Here is a 20,532-nt window from a genome sequence, read left to right as displayed (position 1 = left end):
GTACTGTGGAGCGATGCATTCATGTGTGTGTATGGTGGGTCAGGCCCCTGTCTCCTCCTGCATCTAGTGTGGACTAGCCAGTATTTATGCTTTTGCCTCCAGTGCATATGTATGCCGATGGATGATTGGCTGCTATGCACCCTTCAGGACAGCTGAGGAATGATTTTTCTGAATTTTCAAATGAAAATCTACTTTCTTTTTAGAGTGCTACTAATGCATCCATTTCATCCTTCTCCATAAGGGCACATGGTAGCCATTTTTTTAGGACAGCTAATGTGCTCTTTTTCTCTTCCTCCTCCTCCTCAAGGAAGTATAGCAGCCAATTTTTTATTTGATTAAATTTGTTGCACTGCAGGCCCTCCCATATAATCTAGTGGAGCAAAACCCTGTCCTGATTGTTATAGTGGTATCAGAATCTGGAAACTCACTTTAACATAAATGGGCCTCTAGACACTGCCCCCCTACCTGAATTATCAAAGGATACATAGTACTAGTGATGGCCTTAAATGTAAGTTTGACTCAAATATCGCTGTAAGGTCATTTGGCGGGCTTTTCTCCCAGCACGCCCCACAATGCACTGCACTCTCACAGTGCATTGTGATGGGTCAAAGCAATGCACCTAACCACAGGTCAGGTGCAGTGCTTTGGCAATCACAGCACAATTGGCTGGAGCTAGCGGTGTTGTCACCGCTAGCTCCACCCAATTGTTTACATCTGACCAGCAACTGTCAGACTTGTCAGATCACGGCGAGTGCTTGGTGGGTGCGGGTGGGCCGGCTGGCGTAAAAAAAAGTTTGTATTTCGGCGAGTCTGCATCATCATGACGGTGCTGGAGACCATGATTGACGATGGATTACAACAATGGAACCATTTTTTTTAGCTTTTTTTTTTGTTTTGTTAATGAAGGGCTTGTCAAAACTTGTTTTGTTTTTTGTTCAGTAAATTATTTTTTAAAAAGAATGGTCTTTTGTTTTACTACATTTAACCCTTTAGTGCAGGAATGTCCAAAGTCTGGCCCGGGGGTCGGTTTAATACAGCCCTCCAATAGCCCTCCCTGCTCTGTGTAATGTGGCCCTCCCACGGCCCTCCCTTCTGTGGCAGACAGTCTTCTGCTTGAGAGCAGTGCGCATGCGTGACTGCGCCGCGCTGGGAGCGACAGAGGGCGGTGACGTCAGGGCCGGGCTTCCAGCGTGAAGTGTGTTTCTCTTCCCCTCCCGGCTGCCAAGCAGAGACTTCAGCTCCAGCTACCTTTTTCACCCTTCACATTAGTGCAGGTAAGTTTTTTTTTTAATTTATTTTCAATACATTGTGAAAACTCAGCTGTCAGTTGATCTTAATGTTATGAAATGAAAAGTATGTCGTTTGCAATTAACTTGGCATAAAATAATTTATTTGCATTTAATTGTAATGGTTCAAAGAATGTTTGGAAAAATGTTCGGCCCTCCACCATGTTCACTTCATCCAATCTGGCCCTCTTTGAAAAAAGTTTGGACACCCCTGCTTTAGTGAATTGGTAAGGATACAAGTACCCCTTACTCATTCACAAGGGGGGCATCATTATTTAAAGGGGTACCCTGGTGCTAATGAGCTCCCTTGTCCACAGACCCCCATGACCACTGGGCCAGGGCTGTGGGGAAGAGGCTCTTGTCCTCATCAGGATGAGGACACAGTACCAATGCCGAGGGCATGTGGCCTGGTAAGCCAAAGGGGGCACTTGTTTGCCCCCCCCCCATTTTATAGCCTGCCAAGCCTGTGCTGGGATCAAAGGTCTAGGTTTTTGGGGTGGGGTTCCCATTAAAAGTCCTACCAGGCCTAGAGGGCCTGGTAAGACTCCCGCCTAACCTTCCTACCAGACCTAATAGGTCTGGTATGGATTGGGGGGGGGGCACACTGTTTTTCTTTGATATATATATATATATATATATATATATATATATATATATATATATACTGTATATATATATAAAGACAGTCCTGCTGCAGCAGGTTCTATACATTGTACAGATATGCAACTTTGCAGGTAGATTATATAATTATTTATTATATCATAATTTATGAGTTTGTGTTTCAAACTTTATCATACCCGGGATGTTTACTAGACTCTTGGACAGATTTAAGTGAGTTATTCCTAAGAATTACAGGCCTGCAATATAAAACCACAAATTCAAAACAATGTACCGCTTTGACATTCAGAAATATTGACATAATCAGACTGCCAGGGAGGTTAAAAAGAATAGTCCCACAATGTAAATTCATAGCCAACCATGTCTAATAAGCTCTGCTGCAGACCCCCAAATCCAGCAGGTCAAGGTTCCAATGAAGAGGCTCTTGTCCTCATCAATGTGAGGATGAGGTGTTTTGAAATGGGGGTCCCATATGGCAATGTACCCTCTACATGTTGAGGGCATATGATCTGTTATAGTTCAAGAGGGTTTCATGCTCACTGACCTCCCTTTCCTGGTCAGTCAGGCTGCATGCACAGATAGGAGTCTGAAATAGATTTTGGGGACCCCAAACATTTTGCTTGGAGTTCCTCCTTCTAATTCACACTAGACCCTCATCAAGGATAAGGGTCTGATATGAATGAAAAGAATACCCTTTGTTTACAAACAGAGGAAAACTGGTCTGAAAATGTAATTTATCAATTGCAAATTAAAATTTTTCTATGTAAAAGTCACTTTTGCTTATGTACATAGAGGTGTGCCTCTTCAGTGGCAGGTTTAGGGCATCCTTAGGCCTGTTTAATGGATTTTTTGCCCCCTTTAAAATTTGTAAAAAAGCTGATCCCTGCTGAATGGAATAATAAACAAATACATATATTTTGAATTGGTACATGTTTCCCAGGGCAAGGCATGGCTTTGCATGCCTTTTTTATGGCAATACCTTCCTTATTCGATTGAAAGTTGCCAGAATAGTTTTTAAATATTCAGCTCCTATTGACTTCAGTGCAGTTCAGATTAACATTTGGGAGCCATTTTTTATGATTTTCATTTCTTTTTTCTTTTTTTTTCTTGTAAGACTATCCTTACATTGTTTAACCACAATTTAAAAATTTTTTGCAGACACGTAAACATCTGCATTTGTGCTCATAAAATTACTTCAGTCTCACAGAACATAATCTATTTTCTGAAAGCAGGGGCCTTGTAGATTAAAAAAAAAGTAGTTACAATTTTTAGGTAGAACGATACTTGCGTAACTGTTCATCAAAAGCATATTTTCAGGAAAAATAAATAAAATAAATTTTAGTGCACACAAACACAATATAATGCCCACATTTGTTTGTAAAATATTTAAAGATGGGTTTGCATTGAGTAGTTAGATACCAAACATGTCAAGTTTTAAAATCACATGCGCCTGTGATATTGTGAAAAACAATGGTACCCAAAAATCTCCATAGGCGACGCTTTAAAATCCTTTACAGATGAGGTAAAGTGGTTGTAAAGGCTGAAAGGTTTTTACCTTCATGCATTCTATGCATGAAGGTAAAAAATCCTCTGTGTGCTGTTCCCCCCACAGCCCCCTCCCCCCAATACTGACTTGAACCCCAATTCGATCCAGCACTGTATAAGGGAGCAGCAGCTCTCTTGGGTCTCTCGCTTGTCATTGGCTGAGACATAGCAGTGTGAGCTATTGGTTCCCACTGCTGTCAATCACAATCAGTGAGGAGGAAGTGGGGGGGGCAGCGTATGGACACACAGAGTGGGGCTCAGGAATGAGCATGCACAAGTGCCCCCATAGCAAGCAGATTTCTAGTGAGGAACTTAGGGGGGAGGAGCCAGGAGTGCTGGTGGGTTGCTCTGTACAAAACCACTGCACAGAGCAGGTAAGTATGGCATGTAAAAACAAGATATGCAGCGCTAATAAAGTTAATAGGAACAAGTAGAAAATCAGAACATGAATAGCATAATAACATATGTGAAAGAACTCAGTCCATATCGCATGGTGAGATAAAGTGATAGGTGCAATTGTCCAAATAATCCATGGTCAGAGATAATCGTGACTCTTGTGATCTCGTGATTGTACAAATAATGCACTAACCAGATAGCGCAAGAGATGCGCATGGAGCAATTAAGACCCGCTCCTGGTGCTCTGGACTTGTGATATTAGGAGGATGTCATCTGCAGGTTGGCCACCAGATGTCATCAATCCAGGTATATACGTAAGTCATCCACCAGAAAAATCATCAGCGGGGGAGGGGGTAATCCCACATCACTCCAAACCAACAGGAACCTTCAAAAGCGGGCTCCCATGCAATAGATGAGACCCAGAGAAGCTTCTAATAGTGTAGTATATCTTTAATAAGCAAAACTTACAGCACGTACAGTTTAAGGATAAACTTACATCCAGAAACGAATCTGGCCACCAGGGTGTCAGTCAGGATAGCCTTGTGGTATGAGTACACAGGTCAGGGGCACCTCTCTAACGCGTTTCGTGTAAATAACACTTCCTCAGAGGGAGCTTTTTAAATATTCAGCTCCCTCTGAGGAAGTGTTATTTACACGAAACGCGTTAGAGAGGTGCCCCTGACCTGTGTACTCATACCACAAGGCTATCCTGACTGACACCCTGGTGGCCAGATTCGTTTCTGGATGTAAGTTTATCCTTAAACTGTACGTGCTGTAAGTTTTGCTTATTAAAGATATACTACACTATTAGAAGCTTCTCTGGGTCTCATCTATTGCATGGGAGCCCGCTTTTGAAGGTTCCTGTTGGTTTGGAGTAATGTGGGATTACCCCCTCCCCCGCTGATGATTTTTCTGGTGGATGACTTACGAATATACCTGGATTGATGACATCTGGTGGCCAACCTGCAGATGACATCCTCCTAATATCACAAGTCCAGAGCACCAGGAGCGGGTCTTAATTGCTCCATGCGCATCTCTCGCGCTATCTGGTTAGTGCATTATTTGTACAATCACGAGATCACAAGAGTCACGATTATCTCTGATCATGGATTATTTGGACAATTGCACCTATCACTTTATCTCACCATGCGATATGGACTGAGTTCTTTCACATATGTTATTATGCTATTCATGTTCTGATTTTCTACTTGTTCCTATTAACTTTATTAGCGCTGCATATCTTGTTTTTACATGTTCTCATTTGGGTCCCAAAGGTTACCTTTTATGCTAGCTGCTTTATTCCTACGTTCCCAGCGCTCTATTATCAACTTATACAGGTAAGTATGGCATGTTTGTTATTTTAAAAAAGTGAGCTTTTAATGTTACTTTAACTGTGAGCTCTGGTGCTATTATTATTCTCACTCTGGTGTTAGTGTCAATACCTCACATGTGTGGTGCGATCGTGCATGCCACAGGCCACGTTTGCATTTGTGGATTTGTGCAGGGCAATGGGCTTTCCATTTAATTTTTTGTTTTGTTTGTTTTTTAATGCATTTTATTATGTTTTTTAAACTTTATTTTAATGTAATTTTATTGCTGTCACAAGGTTAACAAACCCCCACGTGATAGCACTAAACAGGTGACTCTTTATGGAGTCATTGGAGGTCTAATATACCCCAATGTCTTCCCTGCCTTCCAAAGCATCTGAGCAGAAATCTGTGTTGTCTGCACTGTGAAAGTAACCTGAGGTTTTAAAGCCGCCGGATCACATTCACTTTACAGCTGGGAGCTGGCTGACATAAACAGGCACAAGCTGAGAGTTGCTATTGCTTTGCTGCTACATACATCAAAAGAGCTGAACTGGTTAAGCAAATACAGCAGGCAAGAAAGACAAGATTATAACTGAAACACTTACAAGCAATCATATCTTCTGAACTAACAGGAGGACAGTCTTTTTATGCTGCCATTGATGTGTATGCTTATGGAATGATTTTGCTTTTGCTCTGCATCAGTAGCAAAGATATTGATATTCCACTCAAATCAAATAGAACTCCTTATTTTAAAAGGATTGATGTAGATTCTGAAGCAAAAGTTCTTCTATCCAGCTGACTTTGTTGTGGTGATCACATGGAAGTCAAGCAGATCAAAGCTAATGACCATTTGCCTGACAAAGATGTAGAGTTTAAAAACAAACAATAGTGCAGAGCTGATCTGTGATAACATCCATATCCCTAATCTTCCATATGCAAAAATATCTGTATAGTAAATATATCCAAAAGAATAAATCAAAGTGAAAACCAAATGTAGACAGTCTTAGGTGTAAAACATAAACTGCATGAAGGTATGTTCATCAGATAATATAAAATTGCAGGTAGTGATCAATTCTTCTGGTTATACAGTTATATTGAGCATCAGATTTCATCCTCGTGGTCCAGAAACGCACAGCTCTCCATGAACCACTCCCAGGTGTGCTCTCACCTCATCGCTATGACCTCCCACATATGTGTTTGGTCATCAAGTGCTTTTGTCCAACCAAGCGGTCTCCTCTTTGACAATAATCACACCATCTATGATAGAGATCTCCTTCTTTTGCTTTTTCCACTCATTACCATGTAAACAAAACACCATATATCGTGCTATATCCTTATAAAAAATTATTTATATCAAAATGATAAAACCTACTCACACAATTTAGGCGTTGGATCGCACCAGATATAGACAGCCCAAAATAGATGTAAAAGACTCTCCATAATAGTGCTATGGTAAGGACTGGCAATCAGACAGACACTTGCCATCTCAAGTATGAGTGCCATAATGTCATCCAAGCCCCATCTCAACGTGTTTCGTCACAGGGCAAGTGACATCTTCAGGAGTTTGGAGAAGAAAAAGAGCAAAAGAGGGAAGTGCAGATGGACTTTAGAGGCACAGAAACTATAAACTATAAAACTTCCCTCTTTTTCTATTTTTCTTGTCTGGTCTAATCAGGACGTGGCACTAGTTTATACAGTACACTGTATACCGAGTACACTCCAACCCCCCCAACCCCTTTTTTTTCTTCAGGAGTTTTACTCAGGGATAATAGGCCTAACTATTGTATGTCTGCCTTTTATTTACTCTGAAGATAAGTGGGAGCAATGGATGTGAGTAATGTAATGTGAGGTGGTTTAGGTAAACACTGTTCTTGCATTTCTTTTTCAAATAATGCAAACAAAAAAACTCTTGAAATGACTATCAGTGAGCAACAACTACATAATGTGCACAAATCATCCCAAGTCTAAATTTTTTTAAATCTTATGAGAAAAGACCCCATTTAATAGAAAAGGGTAGCTAAGGTGTTGACAATTGAACATCTAGCTATCAGTCAATTGTTGTGAACAGATAATTTGTCCTTTAAATGTTTTTTGGGATGTTCAGATCTATCCATACAGGCAGGGCACATAAGAAAATGTAGCTGCAATTCAAAGAACCCAAGCACAGCGTGAAAACCACTTCCCACTGACCATATGCATATATACAGCCTCACTGAACTGGGCTTTTTTTTCAATGTGGTCACATATGCATATCTGTCTGTGCAGCACACTCCCAGCACAGAGTCCGGGCTCTCTCCCGTACTAATGATTGGGACCTGGGTATCCTAGTGCCAGGTCACCTGATCGGTGTGCTTGGCTACCACAGTGATCAATCACTGTGCAGACCTCCCGTGTTTACTTACATTGTATCTCTCCTTGCAGGAAGAAAGCTATGTAAACAAATGTGTGTAAAAAATAAAAAAAATAAAAAAAAATAAAGAAAATATAGCTAGATTAAGGTTTGAGCTAGGCCAGTCCCAGGGTTACTGTTTGGCTCAAGTAAGGGTCAAAGGTCATGGTCGGTATTTTTTTTGGGCAGGTTTTACAATAAAATAAAAAAGAAAAGCATTTTTAAGTTTGTGTCAGTTAGTGGCAGTATGTTTTAGTTAGAATACAAAAGCAAAATATACACTGTTGTTTCTGGGCTATACTACAGGTACAAATAATATACACATATGTGGTATCGCTGCCATCGTAAGGAGCAGGAGAATTTTTGTTGGGTTGTTCTTTGGTGGTAGGTTACGGTAGTGGTCAGAAATATACAGCAACATTTAATAAAAAAAAGGATTGCTTTTACTATTTTGGGCCTGTTTTTTTTTTTTTTGGGGGGCAATAAAAAAAGAAAAATCAGGAGATATCCAATACCGTTTACCACCAAAAGAAAACCTAATTTGTCCTGAAATGAAACATGGTATAATCCACCTGGATGCACAAAATAGTTATGATATGTATGGTTTTATTAACACATGTCAAAGTTGCAAAATTGTGTTAATGCATTAACATTTGTTTTACCCTCAGTCACTAAGGGGTTAAAGTAGATGTAAACCCAACAACTAAAATGTCATACAATCTTTTCACAGCTGACGATACTGACATAAAGGTGCTTTTTTGGGAACTTTATCCTACAGAGTGACAATGCTATGCCCCTAAATAAACAATAATTGTGGTATAGCACAATCTCGCACACATAGATATAAAAACTGTGTACATTTACCACATCCCCAGTGCTGCAATTCTTAACATAATTTGCATATATACTTCATATGGTGCATAACATATATCAAATCAATATGTGATATATGATATGCACCATATGAAGTATATATGCAAATGTTATGTTAAGATTTGCAGTTTTTATATCTGTGTGTGTGAGATTGCACTATACCACAATTTTTGTTTGATTCACTGTGTACTATCACACAGCTAGGTGTTAGCGCCATTCTCTTGATTTTTTGTTTTTTGGGGTATTCACACTACCAGGCAGCACCTAAGTATATAATCTCTGTAATGTTATGCCCCTGTTTCTAACTCCAACATCTCTTGCCTGATGATAGCCCTTCCACATGCCTCCCAAAAGGAAAAAAAATATTTCTGTGCAGATGCACATTTCCCAAGAATATTACACAGTTTTTACAAAAAAGGGCCTTTAAAAAATTGAAGCCAGCAACAATTAGGAAAAATGTCAGATGAAAATACTCATGCAGCAGATTAGCACTGAAGTGCATGTCAACTTGGGCAAGCTATGGAAAAAAAAATGACAGCCAGCAAAAAAAATTAGAACTATGGCTATTTAACCACTTGCCTACCGGGCACTTATACCCCCTTCCTTACCAGGCCAATTTTCAGCTTTCAGCGCTGCCGCACTTTGATTGACAATTGCGCGGTCATGCAACATTGTACCCATATGAAATTTTGATCATTTTTTTCTCACAAATAGAGCTTTCTTTTGGTGGTATTTACTCCCCGCTGGGCGCTTTACTTTTTGCGCTATAAATAAAAAAGTGCAAAAAATTTGAAAAAAAAAAAGTTTCTTTGTTTCTATTATAAAATTTTTCAAACAGGCATTTTTTCTCCTTCACTGATGTCCGTTGATGAGGCAGCACTGATGGGCACTAATAGGCGGCACTGATGGGCACTGATAGGCAGCACTGATGGGCACTGATAGGCAGCACTAAAGGGCACTGATAGGCAGTACTAATGAGGTGTCACGGATAGGCGGCACTGATAGACAGCACTAATGAGGTGTCATGGATAGGCGGCACTAATATGCAGCACTGATAGGCGGCACTGATAGGTGACACTGATGATGGGTACTGATAGACGGCACTGACTGGCATCACTGCTGGGCACTGACTGGCGGCACTGACTGGCACAACCCCTGGGCACTGACTGGCGGCACTGACTGGCAGCACTGCTGGGCTGCACTGTAGGGTGGCACTGGTGGGCAGCACTGGTGGGTGGGCACAGGTGGGTGGCACTGGTGGGCACAGGTGGGTGGGCACAGGTGGGTGGCACTGCTGGGCACATGTAGGTGGCACTTCTGGGCACAGGTAGGTGGCACTGCAGAGTGGCACAGGTGGGTGCACTGCTGGGCACGGGTGGGCGGAGCTAGTGGGCGCACTGCTGGGCGGAACTTGCGGGTGGCACTGCTGGGCACCGATCATCAGGGCACTGATCATCAGTGCCCTGATGATCGGTGCCGATCCCCGCTCTGACAACTGCCGGTTCTCGGCAGTACTTTCCTCACGATCTGACAGCGTGAGGAAAGTGCAGCCGAGAACCGGCACTTGCATTTCCCTCTGATCAGCGTGTCATTGGACACCGCTGATCATGTGGTAAAAGGCCGCTGTGATTGGCCTTTTACCACATCACGTGATCAGCTGTGTCCGTAGGACACAGCGATCACGGAGATCGCCGGGTGCGCGCTCATATGACGTCCACCCAGAACTGGCCGGCCGCGGTGAAGCCGTCATTCGGCTATGCGCGGTCGGCAAGAGGTTAAAACACACATTTAGCCTATTATGATTGTGAAAGATGCACGTGAATAGACTGTAAAAACACATCTGCAACTTTTACGTTACATAAAAATCTACCCCCCCCCAATTCCCTAATTAGTTCCAACCTTAGGCATACATACACATGGCCTACCGGCAGGTAGGTTTTCACGCAGAGAGGCTGCACGCTTCCAGCACAGTAACTGGTAGGTACAAATGAATACTTGCATTTGGGAGTCTCATGAAGACTGAGATTGAGCTCTGCAGTCACTTTTACAGCAGTTGTTTTCTTATTCCAGGTCACAATCCTGTGCAATGTCCTTTTGTCTCGATCGGTCAGTTGACTATGACAACCGCACTTATGCTTATCAGATGTTTTCCCGGAAACTGTATATGCCGTCATAACCTTTGATACTGCACCTTGCGATATGGCAAACAAATCGGTAATTTTAGGTACAGAGGCACCAGCTAAGCGGGCACCAACAATTTGCCCTCTTTGAAGCTCAGTAAGCTCTGACATCACTCCGTATCACTAGCAGTGCAAGCAGTGATCGGTGAAAGTGAGGCTTTCCAGCCGTTAACTAGGTGTCTCATTATCAGGGGTGGACTGACCATTTGGAAACTCGGCCCACTGCTCGAGGGCCTGGGGTCAGTAGGGGGCCCTATGAGATGCCCCTGGTATCTTTTTCATAGGCTTTTTTGAGTTTGGGCAAGGACACAGGGGCCCCATGATTCCCTATTGCCCGGGGGCCCCATGAGTTGTCAGTCTGCCCCTGCTTATCACATAGCAGAAACAAAAGAATGTTACATCACTTCCTCTTTCAATGCGAAATATGTTGCAGTGTTTCCCATTTTTTTGTCTAACCCCCTGTAGATAGATATACTGTAGTTTAGATATACAGTGTGTGTGTGTGTATGTGTATGTGTATATATATATATATATATATATATATATATATATATATATACATTTTCCTGATTTGGACACCACTGTCAACCACTTTTAATTAGTTCTTCAACTAATAACCATGTTCACAAAAATAAAAAAAATGAATAAATAATGTTTTCATGTTTTTGTTTTATCTATAAGCACAAGGTTCGACTTTTAATCTCCATGAGGAATAGTAATGTTGTCCTGGACTGAGGAAATTGACCCGTTCCTTTCTACTTCTACTCTAGAGCCTTGTAAACTAGCTTTTAGTAAGTCCAAATACAATAGAGATTTATGCTTCCTCTCCCATGCTATATATGCCTCAATAAATTATCACCATCTGTATTTGCAAGGTTAGTTTCATTCCATTGGTAACCCCCCACCCCCATGCAAGAACTTTTCTTACTATAAAAAAAAAATATTAAAATACGTTACTGTATAAGTTACAATCACACAGTAGTAGACAGACAGCAAAAAAACTGATTACAAAAGAAAACATAAAACTGTAAACAAAATAGATTTACATATACCCGAAAAGGAGTGGGAAGAAGTTCTAGCTTATTTATTCCCACCCTTTCTTTGTAATCATTATTATCATTATTATTATTATTATTAATAATAATAAATTATCTAACTTCCCATCAGTAGAAAGTTACACAATAATTAATAATTCAAATATATTGTACAAATTACTAATAAAGTTGCTATACAATCATACATACATACATACAGACACACCTTGACACGTGTGCATACATAGACATACACACACACACACCCAGACCACCAAGACAAAATTAAAGATAAAACAAAAAATACCTTGATAGCAAAATAAATGAACTTATATTGTATGTATTCATGTATAATACTAATAGGACTATTCTTATTCTGTAGCAATGCCCTAAAACACATGGGGGGAAATTTACTAAAATTGGAGCGGGCAAAACCTGGTACAGGTCTGCATAGAAACCAATCAGTTTTCAGGTTTTATTGTTAAAGCTTAATTGAACAAGCTTATGTTAGAAGCTGATTGGTGACCATGCACAGCTGCACCAGGTTCTGAGTGCTCCAGTAAATCCTCTCCTTAATGTTTTATTAAAAATGACATATTATATAAGAATACACACCAAGTACTCAGCATTTCCCTTTTTATGAGAGTTGGTTTAAACAAAATGACTGACTTCATCTACACATTTGAAAACAAAAGCAAAAGTGTTACTAAACCCACAACAGTAAAATCAGTCTGTATCTGCAGTAAAGCATGATTGTTATAATCACTGTGAAACCTAAGGGGTTAATCCTCTGCATTGCGTACAAATGCTGTCTTATCTCCTGATAAGATATATCGTGTGGAGACACTCTGCACATGCTCAGTTTAGTGTGTATTGCTAGAGAGGTTTTTTTCTTGGTAGAGTGCATGTGATCAGCACAGAGCCAATCAGCACTGCCCAGACAGAGGTCGGGGGTTCTCCATCCTCCTAGAGAAGAATGAAAACACCTCCTACAAGCTTTAACCAGTACTCAGCTGGACACTGATAGAAATCACAAGACTGCTCTAACTGCTGATGAGAAAAGGTATTTAGCAGTTTAACTAAAATAATAGCATTTCCATGTTCTGTGTACTGTGAGAGACCAGATATAGTGAATGCTGGGTCCTGGGTTTAGTATCACTTTAAATACTCATTCAAACCATACAGATAATGATTATATACTTAAATAAAAAATACACAAGGCAATTTTTTCTTTTTAATCCAGTAGTCAACAAAAATATCAACCGCAGTAAAGGTTTACTGTATACCAGGCCTTAAAATTTTCACTCGCCTGCTCGCCAATGGTGAGTGGAAATTATGGTGGGGGCGAGTGTGTGCCCCAGGGCCGTCTTGCTGAGCAGGCTCGGAGCTCAGGCTGGATCTGTCATTGGGAGTCCTCAGACTGCTCAATAGCTGAGCGCAGTAAAAGCAAAGGAAGGAGTGTGTGCTGTGCTCTCTGCCTCCCCCTAGACTGCAGTACCTGGCTCTGTGAGTGAACAACGAAGTACTGCAACTTTTTATAGGGTGTGTCTACCTAATTTTAGCTCACTCTGGTCACATGATCCTCTGTCAGCCAGTGGTGGCTTCAGGGGAGAAGAGAGCACTTAACAGCGTGCATGTGTGTATGTACATGTGTGTATCTGTACATGTGTCTGCATGTATGTACATGTGTTTGTGTGTGTATGTACATGTGTGTGTACGTACATGTGCCTGTGTCTGTATGTACATGTGTCTGTGCATATGTATTTCTGTGTATGTACATGTATCTGTGTGTATGCATGTCTGTATGTGCCTGTGTGTGTATACATGTGTGTGTGCATTTTGTCTGTGTTCATGTGTCTGTGTGTATGTACATGTGTGTATTTGTACACGTGTCTGTGTGTATGTACATGTGTGTATTTGTACATCTGTCTGTGTGTATGTACATGTATGTGTCTGTGTGTGCATGCATGTACATGTGTGTATGTGTACATACATGTGTCTGTATGTACATGTGTCTGTGTGTGTGTATTTCTGTGTATGTACATGTATCTGTGTGTATGCATGTCTGTACGTGCCTGTGCGTGTATGTACATGCATCTGTATATGTGTGTGTGTGTACATGTGTCGCTGTGCGTGTGTGTACATGTGTCTGTGTGTATGTACGTGTCTGTGTGTGTGTACAGGTGTCTCTGTGTGTGTTACTCTTAAGGCTTGGCTAGTAGCTCAGGACTTGAACTTTTAAGCCCTGCACTAATTAAGTACACCCTTGGCCTTAGAAGCTAGTGCTGCCCTCTTTAGCAGAAATTTGAGTAATGACACTGCAGGAACAGTTAAAGGGCAAAAATGTATAAGCCTACTACAAGAAAAGTTTATGGTACAGGTCATAGAGGCCCCAACTAGCAATGATGCTCTGCTGGACCTGGTAATCTCAAATCATGCAGAGTTTATTACAAATATCGATATAAAAGAACATCTGGGTAGCAGTGGCCATAAAATGATTAATTTATTGTCAGCTGTAAACAACAAGTACATACAGGAAAAATAAAAACACTCAATTTTAAAAAAGCTAATTTTCCAAGTCTGAGAGCTGCTCTCCAAGACTTCGACTGGGAAGAAATATTGGCATGGATGAACACAGGACAGAAATGGGAGTTCTTCAAAAAGACTACCTGTGAACACACTGCAAAATATATTCCCATGGGCAAAAAGTTTAAAAGGCTAAAAATGAAACCTATGTGGCTTATGGCCAAAGTTAAAATAGCTATAAATAATAAGAAAATAGCTTTTATAAAATATAAAAATGAAGGAACGCTATCATAGTTTAAATGTTTTAAAGAATATAACAGAAAATGTAAAAAGGAAATAAAATTGAAAACGAACAAAAGATAGCAGGACAGTCCCCCAAAAATTCTTAAAATATATTAATAGTACAAATCTCAGGTTAAAACAAAAACATAGGAGGCTGAGCTTGTACAAAAGGACATCATCATTTAAGAGTGATTAGGACAGCATACAGCATAGAATACAGTTTAAAGGTACATTCTCCTTGCTTTCAGACGAGATGGCAGGCAAGATATGTGGAGTTGTTTACTAAAACTGGAGATTGCAAAATCTGGTGCAGCTCTGCATAGAAACCAATCAGCTTCCAAAGTTTATTGCTAAAGCTTAATTCTACGAGGTGAAGTTAGAAGCTGACTGGCTACCATGCACAGCAGCACCAGATACTGAGGGCACCAGTTTTAGTAACTCTCCTCCATGAAGTGCTGTTTAGCTTCTCCGACACAGTTTTAACTCCTTGCAATTTTTGATGACCAATCATGGTGACCCTATGGGGCAAATATTTGTACTTTTTAAAAGAGCCTTGATAAATGTTCTCTTGGGCATAGCCCTTAAAGGAAAATTACATTTTCTGGCCATATTATGGTTTTACCCATTTGCCGACTCACTTCTATGCATATAGGAGTATCTATCTGTTTAATATGCAGTCTTGCTTCTTGTAGAAACACAAAAGTTATATATTCTGTTTGCTTACTCCTTTTTACTTTATTTCTGCTCATGTCTGATGAAACATTAAGTCTATCCAATTACCACATAATGTGTACACGTCTAATGTCTTGCTACAAGTAATTGGTACAAACTGCTAAAATAAGACTATTTCCAAGCTTTATGAACTTGTTTACTGGATCAACAGCTACTTGTATCCTGAAGTCATAAATAACCTTTTTTCCCTCCTTTTTAATTACTCTGCCATATTGATTAGTACTCATTTGCAGTAAATCTGTATTGGCAACTTCCTCATTACACTCTTTGAAATGTCCTCTTCCCCTTATAACGTCCTGTGTACATTTTCTACCTCTCTTCAATCTGCAGGTCAATAAAACATGCATATTAGAGCGTAGCTCACTCATTATGCATAGTACTTGAAATAAGTTCCTGGTTGGTGCAAGGTGATATGTCACCATTACAAGGCAGAATGGCTAGAGGCTTTGTATAAAATTGTCAATATTGGATCCTTGACTTGGTGCAAGAATGCTTGCTTGTCAATGTTTGCCATATGAAACAAAGATGCTAATTGTACACTCCTTTATTACCGCTGGTCCCCTGGGAGGGAATTTATATAGCGGGAAATGTGAGAAAATTAGTATGCAGAATGCTGGGAAATTGATCATGCGGAATTTATGAAAATCTTTAATTTTAAAGGGAAATTATAAGGATTTGGGGTCAGTTGTTTTTTATGTTGATACATTTCGAGAAATTCATTAATTTATATTTTGTTTTTACATATGTGTATTAGTAGTGTATGTGTGTGACTTATTCCCAGCACATTCCCCAGCTAGACAGAATAATAACCTGACTAAAATGTTTCAGTTGACATCAGAGGTTTTGTTAGTGTGGTCCACAAATTATAATTTTCTGAGTTCTGTACAATGGGACACATGTAGCAATATATACATTTACAGTAAGCTTACCTGGAAACAGTACTTTTTCTTTAAAGCAACACACCAGAAACACAACAGTGCTTAAGGCAGCTACAGACCTCCAGGGTGAACGTGCCACAACAGAAAGGTATGCATGGGCTGGTAAATATACATACCAATACAGTATATGTAAGTGCCCTGCTAGGGTCTTAAAAGAGTTATTGACCCAGAATTCTAATCTAAACAGGTTGAGGGGCTCCAGGGAGCATTTGTCATGCAGAAGAAACTGGCTTTTCAGTTTCCTTATTGTTTAGTAAAGTCCATTTTGGGACTTGGAGACCGGAGATTTCATAGTGATCTGGGAGGGATGAAATCTTCAATCCTGGGTCCAGGGTTTTAGAACCATGAGCACACTAATTGGTCAGGTGTGTGTTGGGCTTTTAGCAGTGACCTTACCATGATTCTGGGCTCCACCCCAGCCAAAAGGAGGTCTTTGTCCAGGAGTCAGGAAGGCTCCACCTAGGAGAGACAGGTGGGAGTCAGAGCAGAAAAGGGCTGCAAGTTATGTACATATTGTTCTGTATGAAGACTGTCTGTAGGAGACAAAGCGCCTAAAGTGTAAGGCCAGAGCAGGAGTACTGTATGGGTAAGCCAGGAGGCTGAATGTGGATTTCTTTGAGTTGAAAAACCTGAAAACCCCTGTGAGGAAAACCCATTGATTTTTATCTCTGGAACGTTGAACTTTCTTTTAATAAAATTGAGCAAGAAAAGCCCAAGCAGTTATATGAAATCTACACCATTTGTAGGCTATTTTCTTTAAGGTGGAATGATTGATTTAAAATAATTTTGACAATCTTTTTAAATCCCTTTCCAGACTTACAGGCATCTACAACTTTATTTCTGAGAGCCTTAGAGAGCTCCACTGATTTTGGCAAGGTGAATTTATTCATTTCAATAACAAAGAGAACACCAGATTATAGATGTTTGAAGTATAAATAAGACAGATTCCACCCACATATTCCCTAAGCAGGATCTAATCATTGGCACCTAATTTAGAACATCAGATTCTATTTTTTATTTGAAGTGGTAATAAATATAAGGGTGTACTTAGTTTTTTATATTACAAATCTGTGCTTTTGTTAAAGTTCGTTATGCAAATTAAATGTCAATATATGTGTCATTTGTTCAAGTATATTACCTTTTTCTCTAGACACTATTTGAATCAAGCTCTAACGTGTGTGTGTATGCAGGGGTTATATGATGTGGTTAATGGGGTTATGAGCAGGTGGTTAATGGGGTTGATGTGAAGGGGTAAGTCAGAACTATCAGGTAGGAAGATGGGTTACTGCAGTCAGAGGGAGTGGTAGCAGCTCATAGAAAAGGAAGGCCATCCCTGGGTTTGAGCACCCAAACAGATTTGCCAAGTTGGGGGAAGATGTGGGGGTTGCAAACTCAGAAGTGGCAGTCCTAGATGTCACTGCTACCCCTAACAGCTGGGAGAACAGCCCATCTAGTAGGGGTGGTGAGGTCAGTGTAGGAAGGCCTAGACAGTTGGTGGTAATGGGGGATTCTGTAATCAGAAGGACAGAATAATTTGTTGTCTCGGTAGTTTGCTGTCTCCCAGGTGCCAGGGTTTGGCATGTGGTTAACCTGGTTAATAAATTACTAGGAGGGTCCATGTTAGAGCCAATCACAGAATACATGGAAGGTGGAGGCTCCTTAAGAATCAATTTAAAGAACTAAGCTCCAAGTTGAAGGGAACGACCTCCAAGGTAATAGTCTCTGAAATATTGCCTGTGCTATGCAAAACCCAGGTAAGATGAGGGAGCTTAGAGAACTGAATGCATGGCTAAAGACCTGATGTAAGAGGGAATGATTTGGGTTTCTAGAGTACTGGGCTGACTTTTCTCCGGGATACAACATGTATGCTAAAGATGGTTTGCACCTAAATGGAAGGGGTTCTGCTGTGCTGGGGAAGGGGTTAATGGGAAGGCTGGAGGAGTATTTAAACTAGGATTGAGGGGGGAGGGAGAAATTTATAATAGGGAAGACAGGTCAGACAGGGGTCAGTCCTTATTGGTGGTTGAAATGGGGAAAGATGGGAGGAGGGCTATGGCAGGTGAAAAGGAAGTTCCCATGTTACAAACAACCATTGAAAATGGTACTATTTGTGCTAAAATAAAAATTCTGCAAAATACGCATGCAAAATGTGACATTATAATAAAGTGATTGTTCACCAGTGCCAGAAGTCTGGCCAGCAAAATAGATGAGTTGAAAACTTAGGTGAACAAGCGAACTATGATTTAATTGGTAATGCTGAATCTTGGCTTCACTCCTCACATGACTGGGATATTAATGTATCTGGCAATGCTCTCTTTTGGAGAGACAGGGTAAAAAGGAAAGGTTTTCGTGTCTGTCTCTGTGAGAAGTAAACTCTCAGTGACCTTAACACAAGTGTACAGATGGTCACATTCACTGTCTCAAAAACGTTAAAGACATCCATTTGTTAGAACTGGCTAAATTCAGTTTTTATAGGAGGGCCTGGGGCTGAGGAGGCAAAAAGTCCGCAAACTCAGTGCCCCCTGAGGAGACGCGCTCAGGGGTGTCACTAGTAACACTTGGGTGTGGGACCCCACGGTGTGAAGATGACACATGGCCACTGTTTTTACACTCTTTTTTGCACAGCGCCCTAAGGACCAGGTCTTTTGGCTAAGTCCAGGGCAATTTTTGCTACGGGCCTCAGGGCCTGGTCTGTGCACTATTAGGCACGGTACCACTTTTTTATTTTTATTCTATTTATTTATTCACTCCCACGTTTTGTCACTTTTTGCTTTCTTATGTGTGTGTTTTTCACGGATGGAGGGTGTGGGTCCTCGGGCCTTACCTGAAGTCTAGGGGGAGGATGTGTGGCCATACGGTTCCTTCCTCCCCTGATCCCTAGGGGGTTTTCTCTTCGGGAGAACCCCCTTGCCTAGTACTGGATGTCCGGCTTCGGCTGGGCATAAGGAACGGTGGTCCACCAGGCCTTTTGGCCAGGAGGACCAAATGGGAACCTTGTCCCTGTCAGGAGCTTCGTGCCCCGGGGGATCGGGTGAACGGTCCAGCCCTTTCGGGGGTAGGACAAACACACCCCTAAGTGCACGTTTTTCGTGTGTGTGTTTCTGCACTTGCACTTTTTTGCGGACACTTACGGGTTTTTTCGTTACAGTCTCACGTTTGCGGACTTAAAAAAAAAAAAAAAAAAAAAAAAAAAAAAAAGGAGCCCCCTTTAATATATATATATATATATATATATATACATACACACGGGACACAAAGGCATTCTTCAGAGCCCCTTGTAGGACTGAATAGTGAATGTGCCTTGAACTCCAATATTTTCCAATGTTTGCAGAAGTTGGGGGGGCTCCCTGGATTGAGGGATTGAATATATCTTGTTTTATTTTCTGTACTCCATCTTTAAATGAAGCTAAGTAATCTCTTTTATTACTATACTATTTGTGCATTTGTGTTAAGCATTGTGCTACATCCACAAATCTGAAAGGGTAAACGTATGAACCTGTCAATAAATACATGTAACACAGAAGTTAACCCTTTCTTACAAATGGTGCTGAAGCATTATGGGTGGAACTGCATATGGATGTGCATACTACAAAGTTAATCAATGACGTTTGTTATAGACTACCCAGTGTTAATGAGGAGGTGGCTGTGACGGGCGCAGCGTCAGACCCCCAGCCCTTCTCACCAACTTGTGACCAAAGGACTAGCCAATCTAAAACCGTGCTGTCACGTGCGTAACAATGCCACGCTCAGCTGCACCCTGCACAAAGATTTTCCAGCTCACTGGACCACAATCTATGTGCCACAGCCTGAGAGTGATTGTTACTGGGTCAGGTTAATTACGCATTAAGAGCTTTTATAAATGCAAAAATGCGGAAACACTATTGTCATTTAAATGTTACAAGGAATATAACAGAATATGTAAAAAGGAAATCAAGGCCTTAAAACAAATGGCAGATTGCCGAAGAGAGTAGGACAAACCCAAAGAAATTCTTCAAATATATTAATAGTAAACAGGCCAGTTCTGAGCATGTAGGCCCTTTACAAAATAATCTAGAGTGGGTGACTGGGGACAAAGAGAAGGCTAATTTATTAAATACTTTCTTCAGCTCTGTGTATTCAAAGTAAAATGAGGGAGCTCATGTCCATAATGGGGATGATATTGAGACAGCTCCAAATGATACATAATGGCTCAAAATTGATATGGTTTAGAAATATTTAGACAGAATAAAGGTGAATAAAGAACCTGGACCAGATGGCATACACCCACGGGTCCTAAAAGAATTGAGCTCTGTCGTTTCAAAGCCATTGTTTCAAATTTTTAGGGACTCTTTAATGACTGGTATAGTACCACTGGACTGGCGTAAGGACAACGTGGTGCCTATATTTAAAAAATGATCAAAGTCTTTACCAAGTAACCATGGAC

The sequence above is a fragment of the Staurois parvus genome, unplaced genomic scaffold, assembly GCF_062004578.1.
Source record: "Staurois parvus isolate SC_StPar_1 unplaced genomic scaffold, SC_StPar_1.0 ptg000177l, whole genome shotgun sequence".
In the NCBI taxonomy this organism is placed as follows: Eukaryota; Metazoa; Chordata; class Amphibia; order Anura; family Ranidae; genus Staurois; species Staurois parvus.
Note: the sequence above shows the minus strand (reverse complement) of the source record.